Source organism: Seriola lalandi, unplaced genomic scaffold (genome assembly GCF_002814215.2).
Source record: "Seriola lalandi dorsalis isolate HSWRI2012SDOR001 ecotype SW California unplaced genomic scaffold, Sedor1 jcf7180002054782, whole genome shotgun sequence".
Taxonomy (NCBI): Eukaryota; Metazoa; Chordata; class Actinopteri; order Carangiformes; family Carangidae; genus Seriola; species Seriola lalandi.
This window is the reverse complement of record NW_019525335.1, coordinates 664,174-678,316: the sequence shown is the minus strand read 5'-3', so window position 1 is coordinate 678,316 and position 14,143 is coordinate 664,174. Positions and strand designations below refer to the sequence as shown.

The window sequence follows — 14,143 nt, the reverse complement described above, 5'->3', positions numbered from 1 at the left end:
CAAACAGCAGGGATGCACTGATAACTCTCTTTCACTCGGAGCAGTAAACTTTAAGTATCGTCTGATAACAAGGACCAGAGCCCAGGCGCCACAGTTTCTACCTTCGTTTAAGGTTGTTGGGGGAAAAAAAAGATGCACATAGTCTATTTTCTGTGTGAAAAGGTTCTGAATCTTTTACCTGTTATTGTCGAGCATTTAATTTTACCAAATCAATGTTAAGGATGTTTTTTTCAGCTTATTAATTGAATTTCCCTGTAACTAATATATATTGTGCCTGTTTGAATAATGACTGTTCTTTTCTATATTAAAGGCAGAGGTAGCATAAAGTGTTATAGCACTGCAACACCACCTGGGAGGGAGGTTGAAATGGATGTTTAGGTCTTAAGAGTATTTTGATGCAGGATTCTGCAGTTTGCATCTCGTCCTTTGCAGACGGATCGTTTCTGTCAAACATGACCATGATACTTTCCACAACCTTTACTGGTGTTTCTACCCCACGGTACTGACTCAACTCTGACTCTCTTTTGGTGCCAGATACTTCTTTTTCTATTGCAGAGAGTAACCCTTCAATGTGGAGTTGTTACTATAGCAACGGTGTATGAAGAAGCGGGATTTTAGGCCATTCGGAAAGACTATAAACACATTTGATTCGCTGTGAATTTCCGTGCAGATATACTTGGTCTTTGTGAGCTTTGGTGATCCTCTGTTTCATTTTGGGCCATCAACAGGTTAAAATGATTTTCAAAAAATGCACATATGAGTATAGATTTTTAATGGAGGCAAACATTAAATGACTTTAATCATGACAACTTCTTGCAAAAACAGAGAAAAGAGCAGGACCGCGAAAAAGAGGGAGGGTTTCACAGGTCCTAATGATTCGTAACCAAGACCAAACCCAGGACCTCCAGTAAGTTGACCCTTCTCAGATCGAGTCTCTGTTTTTGGAACTTTCATTTTTGTGTGTCAGATTCGGGTTTCAGTGGGTTTGTTCTCAAAATTTTGGACCTGTTAAGACCTCTGATGGAAAAATGCTTGGCAAAGCAAAAAAATTGGTCACATGAAAAAAAAAAAAAAATCACTGCTTTAAGACCGTGCTGCTTCTCTTTAAAAAACCAGAAGCCTGTTCTAGCCTGGTGCTGGTCCTGTGTGCCGGTGGTTTCTCCCCTGTAAGCAGTGAGCAGGCTGGGTTGGCTGGGAGGGAGGGAGCAGGGAAACGAAGAAGAGAGGTTGAAGCAGTAAAACCACAGAATAAGGTTTTACTTCATTTCAAACAAAAGAAGGAAGGTAATACAAGATGACCCGGTCGGTCTGTTAATGGCTAACTGGATCGGCACACATGTAGACGCCGACTCCTGCATGAGCTTCATGTAAACCTGTAAGCAAACACATGGATGTGCACATAAAAAGACATTTGTACAAATATGTTACCAGAAAAATATTCCATTTAGGTCAGTTTAACAACCCTCAAACATGAAGATGAATTCAGTCTTACTCATTTACCAAAAGAGTTATATTCAATCTATAAATCTAAAAACTTCAAAGTATCCCCCTGGACCAAAATGGATAGAATCGGTGTTTAAGTATGTGTGTAGGTAATGTTTACAACCTTGTTACAAACCTCATGGTGGGTTTCACACACACGACTCTTTAAATATGACTTTATTACACCGTGATGTCTGAGACCACACACTCATGCATGCGTGTGTAAACACTTTTCAGCAACTGCTGAAAGCTCCAAACACAAGGTCAGGATATTGAATTTCTCAGTGACTCTCACTGTTAATAAGATCCATACAACACATTTCCTGTCCGTCTCAGTTGTAAACACACCGTTCTCCTGCTAACATGTGGCATCGTAATGTTTGACTAGAGCTGCACATGATGCCAGCTGTTTAACTTAATGACACGTGAAACAAACAGGGAGAGAAAACGAGTTCAAAACACTTTACATTTTAATATAGTTTGCAGAGAGATCTGCCCAATTAGCGCAAAAGGGCGCTCTGATGCTAGCAAAGCTATCAGATACACATCAGCAAGATTTATACAGAAAACAAAATGACATTTTAAGTAGAACATTGACTGAATTTTTACAGGGAACAAACTGATTGTTTTCATCACGCAAACACACCAGTTTAATCCAAAATGTGAAGAGGCCTATGATCATTTCATGCATAAGAAATAAAAATGCAGTTCATGACCTAGATTATGTTATTGCAATGAAATTAAACTCGGCTCATTTTGTTGCTAGTTTTCAGATTTGATAAAGGTTGATAAAAAATTAAATGCTTTCATGCGGGGAATGGATTGGTTTGGAAAATGGCTGTAATGCCCCAAGGAAAAACTTTTTCTGTTTAGTCTGTGCTTATGTTACATCAACATTACCATCAGTGTTACCAGATACCATTTTCAACAGTTTACAGTTCATGAAATGGGACATTTAGCATTTATCTGCAAGTTCCAACCATTGGCCATAAATAAAACATTGGCTGATATTAGCTTATAGCAGATACATCTGCATCCTTGTTCATGTTGAGGACAAATGACAAAGATTTGCTGTTCAGAAATACCAAAATAAGTGTCAAGGTCATGACCTAGTTTGTCCACCAGAAGGAGCTGACAAGTTTTTCTTCAACTGCAAAATGTTGTGGTGAGTACATAATGTGGTCACATTTCTTTTGAAAAATAATTGTTTGTTTGTATTATTTATTATATAATATAGATAGATAATCACATTTTTTCAAATCTCAAATCTCAATCAGTATCAATATCAAATATCCAGTCTCTATTGATAAGGCTGACACAATAAAAAGCACCAACACATTTCCCACTATATTTCCAGTTTCTGAGACAAGATAAGACAAAAATGTATGGATGTATGTATGTATATAATAGATGTATGTATGTACTGTATGTAAATATAATATATTCAATACATTACACTAAATACACAAGTTATGAAAATGTGCTGCTGGGCAAAAATCATCTGTGCCAAGATGTCAACTGTTCAGTTTGTTTTTTTAAGTAATCACATGAGGATTATGGAACCATCCACATAAACTTGCATCCATTAAAAAGAAAAAACAAAAGAATTGGACAACAGAGTTAATTTCATGAGCCACACACCTGAAACAGTGACAGCTAACAACAAGGGGGTTCAGGTTAGCAGTGTCTCTGTGAGGACATCTGGCCATCGTTAAGTCTGTGCCTCCATCTGCTGGTCAGTTGCTGTACTGAATGCTATGTCCAATTATAATTTCAAGCAAAAATCCCATGTTTAATTGATTTTTGAAGAGAAATTCCTACAGAAAACAAACATTGAAACATTAGTGCACTTTAACCTTTTATTCCATTAACTTAAAAAAATTAAAAAATAAACAGTAATGGGTTGCATGGGTAAAAGCTTGGGTTCCCTGGTACTCAGTAGGCTAAGTGGAGATTCTGCTCCATGTTGACATGATTGCATCACATCACTTCTGCAGATTTGTCAGCTGCACATTCATGCTGCCAACCTCTTGTTCTACCACATGCCAACTTGTTTAAGACGACTTTTGCCTTGTGACATGGAGCATTGTCCTGCTGGAGGCATCCATTAGAAGATAGCAAACTGTGGACATAAAGGGATGAACACGGTCAGCAACAACACTCAGATAGTGTGGTATTCAAACCATGATTGGTTGGTATCAAGGGGCTCAAAGTGTGCTGGGAAAACACACTCCTAAACAGAGTGATTATCTGAGTTAACCATAGCCCTTCTGTAATTTGTCTGTCCATTCTCTTCTGACCTCTCTCATCAACAAGGTGTTTCCTCCCACACAGCTGCTGCTCACTGGATGTTTTTTGTTTATGGCTGCATTCTGAGTAAAAACTCTGGTTCTGACTGTTTGGGCATGAAATTCCCAGAAATACTCAAATCAGCCACAGTCCCTAAGATGACGTTTTCCCCCTTTCTGATGTTTGATGTGAACATTAACTGAAGTTCCTGATCTGTATAGGATTGTACACGCTGCACTGCTGCCACATGACTGGCTGATTGGATAATTGCATGAATACGTAGCAGCACAGGTGATCATGATTAAGTGCTTGGTGAGTAGGAGGAATGGATAAAGGATTCAAAGGTGGCTCTCGTTAATGCGTCCTATTTACTGCTTTGCATTTTACACTCTCTGCTGTGCAGGAGTTCCTGCATAAATAGCTGTCAGACAAGCTGCTGTTCCATAATTGAAGCTGCTCCACAACTTTGTAAGGGCATATATATATATATATATATATGTGTATATACACCTCTCCCTCACTGGCTGTCGTCTGTGCTGTGCAACATACCACACATGCAGATTGGTTTATTTTTTCTTTCTATTTTCTGAGCCACTAAACTTTACACTAAGATGTCATTGCAGACTTAGCTTTATTCATTTATTATTTTTATATAGTTATAATTTACACAATGTTATTAAAGTGTCTGGCTTTGCTTTATTTTTTTTACTTTAAGGCACATATCATGGTCACAAACTGTTTAAAGGCCCAACAGGATATGTAAGAAAATGCTAAGAAAAAGCATCAAATCCTATAAACACTGATCTGCCTGCAGATGCCACTTGCATACACTTGATGGCACTATCGATGTGTGGTTATAAAGCAGCTGCTTGGTTTTTCTTCTTTCTATTTTGGACACAATAAACCATGTCGCTGCTTTGTATTTTACCTGCTCACAGCTGCCAGTGTCATGACACCTGAGCTTCTGTTTCTGAGGAGTTTCTGCATAAATAGCCATCACACAAGTTGCTGTTACATAACTTACATAACTTCATGACTTTGTAAGGGCACATATTGAGTTTATTTAGACTGCATTGTGTGCTGTCATTTTGAGGGCTGCTTTTAACCGTGTGTGTTTCTTTGCCCTACCTGTGTTAATGAAGACAAAGACACTCCTATCCATCCTAGCCATGACTTTTCCCTAACTGTAAATCAAGTGTTTAGTTGCCTAGCCCTACCCATACCTTCACCATATTTTATTTGCCAAAATCACAACCACACCATAGTTTCCATGCACAGATCTGGGAAAATTGTTGTTAATGTTGACAATATTGAAAATAATGAAAAAATTGCAGAATTGTTCTATACCAGCGGCCCCAAACAGATGGCTCGCAAGCTACCAGTAGTAAGAGTGAGAGAGAATATAGTTTGTACAAACATGGACGCATAGTTCAAACTTTAAGCAACACAACCTCACTCGGTATGAAACTAAATCAAATGCACAGATTGTTGATGTTTGATGACTTGTTAAATGATTTGGTTTGGAGTGTTTTGATATGATGTGTGAGTAAATGTAACCAGTGATATACGACATGAGGAGCTCTCAGCCCCTTTTGTTTGGTCGAAGTAGCTCTCCGAGTGAGAAAGGTTGGAGACTCCTGTTCTATACTAACTGAATTGCCAAGACTGCCCAAATTGTGGTTTAGACAGGGCACAGTGGAACACTGAGAGGTATGAGGCCAAATCGCTCGTGGAAATACATAATGTATATAAAAATGGACATCGACTCCGGATCTGGAAAATGAAGCCAAAATGACCCTACTTCACTTGATTTATTACCTCAGTAAACGTTTTCACTACGTGTTTATGGTCTGAATCGCTAGTTTGAAGTTTTCTTGAATACAATATGATGATTTTTCAAATTATGGTCTCTTTTAAGAGAAAACAGACTGGTTTTAGTTTGTGGCTACCAAGTGATTGACACACAGGGGGACCTGCCTGTTTATCCGGATATGACGTCAGAGCGATGTTTCGGACATTTGACTTGTCATTGTGTTTTCAGTTCATCAAAGTTAGCTCCAACATGATGTTTGCCTGAAAGTGTCTTGTTCGGTGTTCAGTTGTTCTAAAAGACACTCAGAGGAGTCGGCGGTTAAATTTTTTCCGGTAAGCACATTTTGTTTTAAGCATATTTCTTTTCTAGCCAAAATTAGCATCCTTGTTAATATCACAGTTCAGGTGAAGATGCACCTTGCTAACCAAGCTAGCCAGTTAGTGCTGGTGTGGCACCCTGGACATTTCATGAGTTAAGATTGTTTCCAGAATTGTGTTTAGATTAGTTTATGTTATTAACTTGGCCCCCCACCATTATTTTTCTGATTATTATTATTTTTAATACTTGTGTAAATAGGAAAAAACTCACCTGATTTCAGTTGAAGTTTGCTTAGTTATACTACTTCTCACCAATAGGTGGCGGTAGCAGCCTTGTAATCTGAATGACTGACGCTGTAAACCTTCATTAATGGAAGTCCGCTCAGTCATATGAAAGACAGTCATAGTTACAGCAGCCTGATTAAAAATTCAGACTGTCTTTCTGTTTGGTTGCAGTTGCAGCATTTCTGAGTAAAAATAAAATCCTCTTGCACCTCGATCACTAGTGTCTGCATTCAGCGTGTAACACTAGCGCTAGCTGATAACTTAGCGATTGCTATGCTAACGGTACCTGGCCCCACTGGGCTGATGACCTGTGTCAACCTGGGTTAGCCCGTGGAGGTGTTCAGTCAAAGCCCAATAAAATGGTAAATTTAATCGACTTTAATCTAACGACCTTTGGTTTGTGTTTCTCGCACAAGTGACCCAGTTTAAGTGATCTGTGTTAGTGTAATGCGCAGCGTTAATGTTAGTTAATACATTGTCCATCAAGACCTTGTGATAGTTCAAGTTAAGATAACGTGATGTGAAATGTGTAGACACATATTTGTCATATAGAAGATTGTTCATTTAATACTCAAACCAGTCCTCAACTGAAGCAGACAGTCATGCACCTACCCTGACAGTTGATATTTGTGATTAATTGTGATCCACCGCATCTTAACTCAAGTGTTTCTTTTATTGTCATTTGAAAGGTTTCCACACTGTGAAAACTGAGTGATCTGTGCCAACAGAAGGAGGACCTCATATACGGAGCAGCCCAGTTGGTTCTTGATATTTCTCATTATTAGGATCTTGTGAACCGTTCTTCATCTGGCCCTTCACCTGGGACCAATCTGCCTTGGGAGACCCTACCAGGGGCAAAATGCCCTGACAACATAGCTCCTAGGGTCATTAGGGCTCTCAAACTCCTCCACCACGGTAAGGTGGCGGTTCAAGGAGGAGCTGGAAACATGTATAACTAATAAATTGATTAATTTAATACTGTAGTGTACAATTTACAATCCGCTGTACCTATTTAAACTCAAAATATAGTTGTGGATGAAGTTAAAGCTGAATTTGACTGTCATGTTTAAGTTTGCTTAATAAAAAGAAGTATTTGAATCAACAGTGCAACAGAATTTTTATTAACAAGTATAATCATTATTCATCATGAGTCCTAATGTGTGAGACAGTTAATATTTCTTTGCTCCAGTAACAATCTCCCTCTAAATAAGTGATGCTGTTGGAACAGCACACTGATATTAACTATAATAGCTGAGGACTATGAAATATGAACTCTAATGTTTTAAACTATTGACAATTTGTTACAGCTACAGTGAAGTGGTTTGACATGGGGCAGAGAGTGTAATAAGACAGTGAGGGTGTAGGGAGCAAGGAAGAGCAGAGCTGATAAGACTGAACAATGTTATGGCCACAAGTGTTACAATAAAAAATTCTATATTATAATAAAAGACACTCTGTCTGTTTGGGAAGAGAAGATCTTCATGTGTGGACACTGCAGGTGGAGGTGGTGCAGGGCCTCCATCATCGCTGCAAGAGGTTGTAGGTGTCCCCAAAGATCCAGACCTTGGCTGGATGGAAAAAACATTATAATAGAGAGAAATCATATCAATATTATATTGTAGTAGTATAGAGAAAAAGACAAAGGAAACAGCACTCTGATTAGATGATCACAGATATCTGAAAATACATTATTCCCTCAGCTTAGTTGTAATATCAGTCTGCTGAACCGTTTTACATTATATAACAATAGAATAGAAACTAATATTCAGTTTGGTGTCATTGTGCAGTATGCCCTTGCCGTCATAAATCTGCAAGTGTGTGACATTGAGGTTACACGTGTTTAGATCCTATTTTCACACCTGAAATTTAAATTCTACTTATAACCTCAGTGTCAAACACTTGCAGGAATTTTGAGCATCAAGTTTTACAGTTTTGTGCTTTGTACAGTTTATGTGTTCAGAGACGTTGACAGTATCTGTGTGTTGCCTCACAACTAATGTGTTTGTTTATATAATATATATATATATATATGAATCTCTTCTACAAATTCTTCACATGTACATGTATCATTTGTGCAGATTTATTCATTAAGTCTTGTTTTTATTACAGCATATGCTAAATGAGGTTCATTTACCACACCTTGCCCAGCAAGAAAAGGTAAGTGATGCACATGACTCCGCGCCATACATACAGGCTCAAATTAGGCTCAAAATGATTTTCAGCTTGTAAAGTGATGTTTACAAATAATTCCAATGTTTGTAGTTGTAAATCAGAAAACAGAACAGAGGGGAGGGGCTAGCTTGCTAGCTAGCATTTGGCATTTTCATTAGCTCTAGAATTAGCAGCTGGCTTGTTTGAATTTTTCATTAAATAAATTTAAAGATTTCATTATAAGATTGCAAAATGACAAGTAGCGCTAGTCTGCTATCATCACTTTTTTTTATTTTTGGATTGGTGGAAAAACAGAATGTGACGCTGATTTGTTTTAATCCTCCTTCATGAGGATTATAATGTTCAGTATTTACTGAATCTGTTTGAGAAGTGTTGGTTTATTTTAATGGTCATTGTGGAGGCTGTAATTGTAATTGTGGTAGTGTTTAAGTGTACTGGGATGTACGGAGAAGAATATTTTGTCAAATCTAATTCCTATAAATGGGATGGACAAAATATTAGGAAAACCTCTCAGTATAGTGTTAGTTTATATACATTGGTGTCCAAAAGTCTGACACCACTTTCCCATGTAGCCTCACATGTTGCTCCGTAGCAGCTCTAGTATCGCTCAGTTTCATTTACAAAGGAGAATAAAAGGAGCCATTAAAAACACTGAATCGAGTTCAACAGGGTTTCTCCTCAAGTCATCGTGTCTCACCTATTTCTCCTAGTGAATTTGGACACTATCAGTCACAATAGATTAACTATTGTAGAACACTGAGGTCTTTATGATCTGTCCTCCTGTGAGTCTAAGTTTGGGCATGTGCGTTCATGTTCTCACAACTATATAACAAGCAGTGGCAAGTCTTTCAAATTTCAAAACAAAAATTCAGTAAGGCAAAAGTCTTTCATGATCTCTTAGCTCACAGATAAAAATAGGTGCAAGGTGTGGTTTCTCAACTTATTAATTTCAGTTATAATGGATGACCGATCCAAACCCTGATCCTGACTGAGCAACCTGTTGAGCAAACAGAGTGCTCAGATACTGTCGTTTGTATGTCAGTTTGGGACCATTATACAAAGATACCAACAAACACAGCTGTCAGGTCAGGAGAAGCAGCAAGACATACTATGCATCACTACGATGAAGCCATGTGTGTGAAATAAAAATGGCCCTGTGTCAATTGCCATTCAAATTCAAACGTGCAGAAAAAGTTTCAGGAAGCTATACGCTAAACCTGATAGTAGCCATGCACTGTCCCCGTAGGATAGTTAGTGCTGTGTCCCAATTCATGGGATTCATCCTTTTAAGCACTTAACTATTCAGAGGAATTACAGTATGTTCATATTGGATGATTACCTGACCAGACTGTAGCTGCCATGGGCAGAAGATACTATAGGAAAAAATTTACAAAGCAAGTTCATCTTACTCTGGTTCCCCTTGAGCTCCATTGACATTGGTGATTCTGGATAAATGGTATCTTAGAGCTATTTAACAAATTTTGGTTTGGTTTGATTTACATCATGATTCATCTATTTTAGGAAACTAGTGACAAAGCGGTGGTTGACGAGATTATGTCTGTCCTAGACATGGACATGGACATGGACGATAAACTCGACTTCTGCAAGTTTTCGGGTATGATCAGTTCAATGTGTCTCGTCTGCAAATTCCTGACCAATGGATGCTTCGAGATGGATTAGCGCTCTAGAGAAAATCTGCCCTTTAGGTCTAACCAATAAACGTTTCTCAACACCACTAACATAATAACAAAGTTCATGATTTTTGTGGTATTTGAAGTGAAAAGAGCTGAATCAGTTTCCAAAAGAGTAAAAAAAAAAAAAAGAGCATTATAAAACCTGATTAAAAACCAGTTAGCACATGGCACAAACTTAATACATCTAGCAGCAACAGAGGATTTTATGCAACAATAACAGCATTTGTCTCCCATTTCAAGAATGTCTCTGAATGTCTTGTCTTTGTATACATATGGTTGCATAACCAGTCTCTCTTCTTCTTAGAACAACAGACAAACCTGTTATGTACTGACTGCAGTGTCATGACACCAGAGCTTGTGTTTCTGAGGAGTTTCAGCATAAATAGCCATCAGACAAGCTGCTGTAACATAATTTAAGATGCTCCACAACTTTGTATCTAGACTGCATTTTGTGTTCTTTTGAGGGATATTTTGACATTTCTCTTTATGAGTCTTTGAGGGATATAGAAACCCTTACCTTAGTATTCGATATCTAAGGCCTTTAACTAAAAACTGGCTCTACCAGTTATTCTCACAGTTGCAATATGTACCACCATCTACACCTCTCTCTTTAGGTGTTTTGTATCATAGCACATTGTGCAGGAGTGTAGGTTGCCCCCTTACTGTCAGTTAGAAGAGACCTGCAATCCATAGTATATATGTATACGGCACTGCTGGAAAAACAGTCTATAAATCTTGCAGTATAGCAGGGAGTTTGCCTTTACTGCAAACTTGCTGCTTTATTAGAGTTCAGTAGTGCCTCCATCTTGAAGTCGTCACCTATACCTGCAATTGATGGATCTTAGTGAAGTGCAGATCATTAAGGTTAACTCAGCCTTTATCCCATAGTGTTGTGCTTTGTTTTATTTAATGCTGGTTTGATGGCCTTTTTTTTAACCTTAGTTTACTGTAGTGACAAATCTGCCCTGCTACCACCAGATTGTAGCAGGGAGAGACTACACACACTGAAGGCCTCTCAGTTTATTCCATTGTTCAGGTGCATTCTTAAAAATAAAACGTCCAGTTTTCAGAAAAGATGACAGAAAGTTTATAAAAATTGTATGTATTATTTCTGTATTCTCAAAGATATCATGGATGAGAGATGCCTCATACACATAAGATCATGTGATAGGTGATGTTGAGTGTTATGATAAAGAAGACTTTGTTGTTGACTCTACCCTGTTCTTGAGTCTACCCTGCCACCAACAGATGGTAAGACACTACAACAACACTACTCTGTTTATTACAGATTACATGTATGGAGATAGGACCCTCTAAATATCAGTCAATCTGACCTATAAACTGGGCCTTGGTACTTGGGGAGGTGAAGACTGATTTACTTCTCTGTGTCTTTTAGCTTTAAATGCTGCAAGCTGGGTTAGGATTAGGGCAGATTTCATTAATGTGTTGGTAAAATAAGTTTGACGACATCACTGAGCAGTCCGGGAAAACAGGATAACATCTTTATTGAGAGGATGTCTTCTTGACAAAACAAAAATAATCACAGAGGAATTGGTTCATCAGTGGTGCCTCTTTTAACAACATTACAAGTTGCGGTGATTTAAGTTACAACCAAAACCTTAACATCTATAAGATGATGAACACTGTTACTATGTAATTGGTGTTCAGAAAAGTTTATTGATTAAATGTATAAAGGCAGATTTTCACTTAGAGCACTCGTCCCCCATTGAAGCATTCATTTTTCAATATTTGTGAACGACATGAAACACATTGTACTGATCATAATGATAAATTCTGGGAAGTCCATTTTACCGTCCTCATCGAGGTCCAGGGAAGACACAATCTGGTCCATGTCCTTTTTATTAGCGTCCTAAAACAGATGAATCATGATGTAAATCAAACCAAACTGAAATTTGTTCCACAAGATTGAATCCTTATGGCCACATAACAAGGTTGCCTGGGCAACTGCATTACACTTTTGCCTTAAATAGGTTTGTGATCCTGATCCAGAATCACCAATGTTAAGAAAAAGTCAGTGGAGGGGTTCATGGAGCTAGAATGGTGACAATAAAATTTTGACTTTGAAAATAACATTTTTGGTATTGAAAACATCTAACGTTAGCACATAAGTTGTAGTAAGAGATTTTGGTCTTTTCATGGAAATTGTAATTAATAAGAAAAAACATTGTCATCCTTATCCTTTAAAAACATTGATAAAAATCACTATGTAAAAATATTCAGAGAAAACTGTGACACATAGTTCATCATTAACTATAGTGTGTAGGGAATTTAGAAATGTTAAAGAAAAAAAAATCACAGTAAAGAAGGAGGGGAATTCTGTCTGCATCATAGCCTTCACATCTTTTTTGATAATCTTAAACTGGTCTCCGTCTTTTAAAGCATAACTGTTGAACATTTTGATTAGGTTGATTATATGCTCTTGTCCTATGGCTGCCATTTCTTTTCTTTTCTTTGTCTTGCGATCAAAGCCTGGAAAGACAATTAAATTCAACAAACACAAATACAAACACACAATGTTAGTTACAAAAATGGCATTTTGTTGTTGTTTACAGGAGCAGTAAAAAGTTAAACCCAAAATATTGCTGTGATTATTATTGACTAAAGATAAATCTAGAATGCCAAAAAATAATCATATGAATAATAAAGATATCATAATATAATACCGAACACTACTTCCTTTCTACCTTATGCACAACCCTCAACCACAGAGGTTGAATGAATACATGACTGAATTTATCAAATGAATCTTTGGAAAAACTTGCTGACTCAGCTAAAGGTTAATTAAAATGCACATGAAAGAGAGTTAAGAATATCAACAAATGTTAAAACATTTTAAAAAATCTGACCTTAAATATCTACACAGCATTTTGGAAGTCTTAAAAACAGCCTGCAATGACACTGGCAAACAATTTGTTCTGTAAACTTTTTCGTATACTTAGAAGTATACATTTAATATCTCACCTGGCAGATCTAACTTTAATCCTTTAAAGTTCTGAACCCAAAGCAATTTTAGAAAACAGAGAGCAGGAACTCACCAGAACAAGCTGTGGAAGAAGAAGTGGCTCCAGCTCTCATCTCATCGGTTATATGCATCCTTCTCACTATTGAAAAGACAGACCTCGCCCTCTTTGCATGCCAGGTGACTCACCTGTTATGCAAACGACAGCCAAAGGTGGATTATTCCAAATGTATAATAGAATAAACAGCTTAAGAGCATGATGATAGGAATTTAGGTGTGTAAAGTGGGCTAGTGAGCGAACGCTACTATATGTTATAGTATTTATAGTTAGCCCAAAATATTTCTTACATATATATCTAGCCATGATGAGGTTTTGAGATATTAATGTGTTCCAACAGGTGCCAAATTTTTTCTGTGATTGTTATCATATTTCAACTCTCACCAGGCAGATGTGACACTTTAATCATTAAAAGTTCTAAATCCAACACAATTAGATAGATAACAAAGAGCAGTATGTGCTGTCAGAGAAGCTGCTCTGGGTCACAGCACTTAGTGTAGATGAGTTTCAGATACACCACTCTTTTTGCACCTTTACTATTTAAAGGTTTAATTCCCCAAAAAACACTTTCTTACCTCTATATCTAACCATGATGAGCTGTTGAAATAGTCACCGGTTTTAACAGGTGCACGAATACAATACATAACATAGTTCACCCAAATGTTGAGCAGGAGAAAATTTACTGTATTTGAGATGAAAATGCAAGAAAAAATTGAGAAAAGAAAAATGAAATAGACATAAATACATGTTTATTTATATAAATTGGGCAGTGGTGGCCTAAAGGTTAGAGGGACAAGCTTGTGATTTCGAAGGTCGGGGGTTTGATCCTTGTGTCGGTTAGCAGAAATGTGTTTGTTTGCCACACTTGGACTAGCAGGATTTAATCTGTGTGGGAAAAGTGAAAGAACGGCAATCACCCAACCCTTATCAAAACCGCTGTTGTGCCCTTGAGCAAGGGCCTTAACCCAAACTGCTCAAGTCAGACAGGTCTGTTGTTGTGATCAGGGCGTTCCTGTAAAAGAAAAAATGATAAATATCGGGTTTGAAAGTAGT

At 37.6% G+C, this 14,143-nt stretch overlaps 1 long non-coding RNA gene across 2 annotated transcripts; it reads right to left on the bottom strand.

The window, feature by feature from the left end:
• Positions 1-11,532: 11,532 nt before the first annotated feature.
• LOC111669217 (uncharacterized) lies at positions 11,533-13,123 on the bottom strand. Of its 2 annotated transcripts, none has more exons than XR_015438409.1 (3): positions 13,109-13,123; positions 12,370-12,542; positions 11,533-11,922 (listed from the first exon to the last, which is right to left on the bottom strand). It is a non-coding gene; the product is annotated as an uncharacterized LOC111669217 (long non-coding RNA). The 2 variants fall into 2 exon arrangements; XR_002761784.2 differs by having other exon boundaries at positions 13,035-13,114.
• Between the last annotated feature and the right edge of the window lie 1,020 nt (positions 13,124-14,143).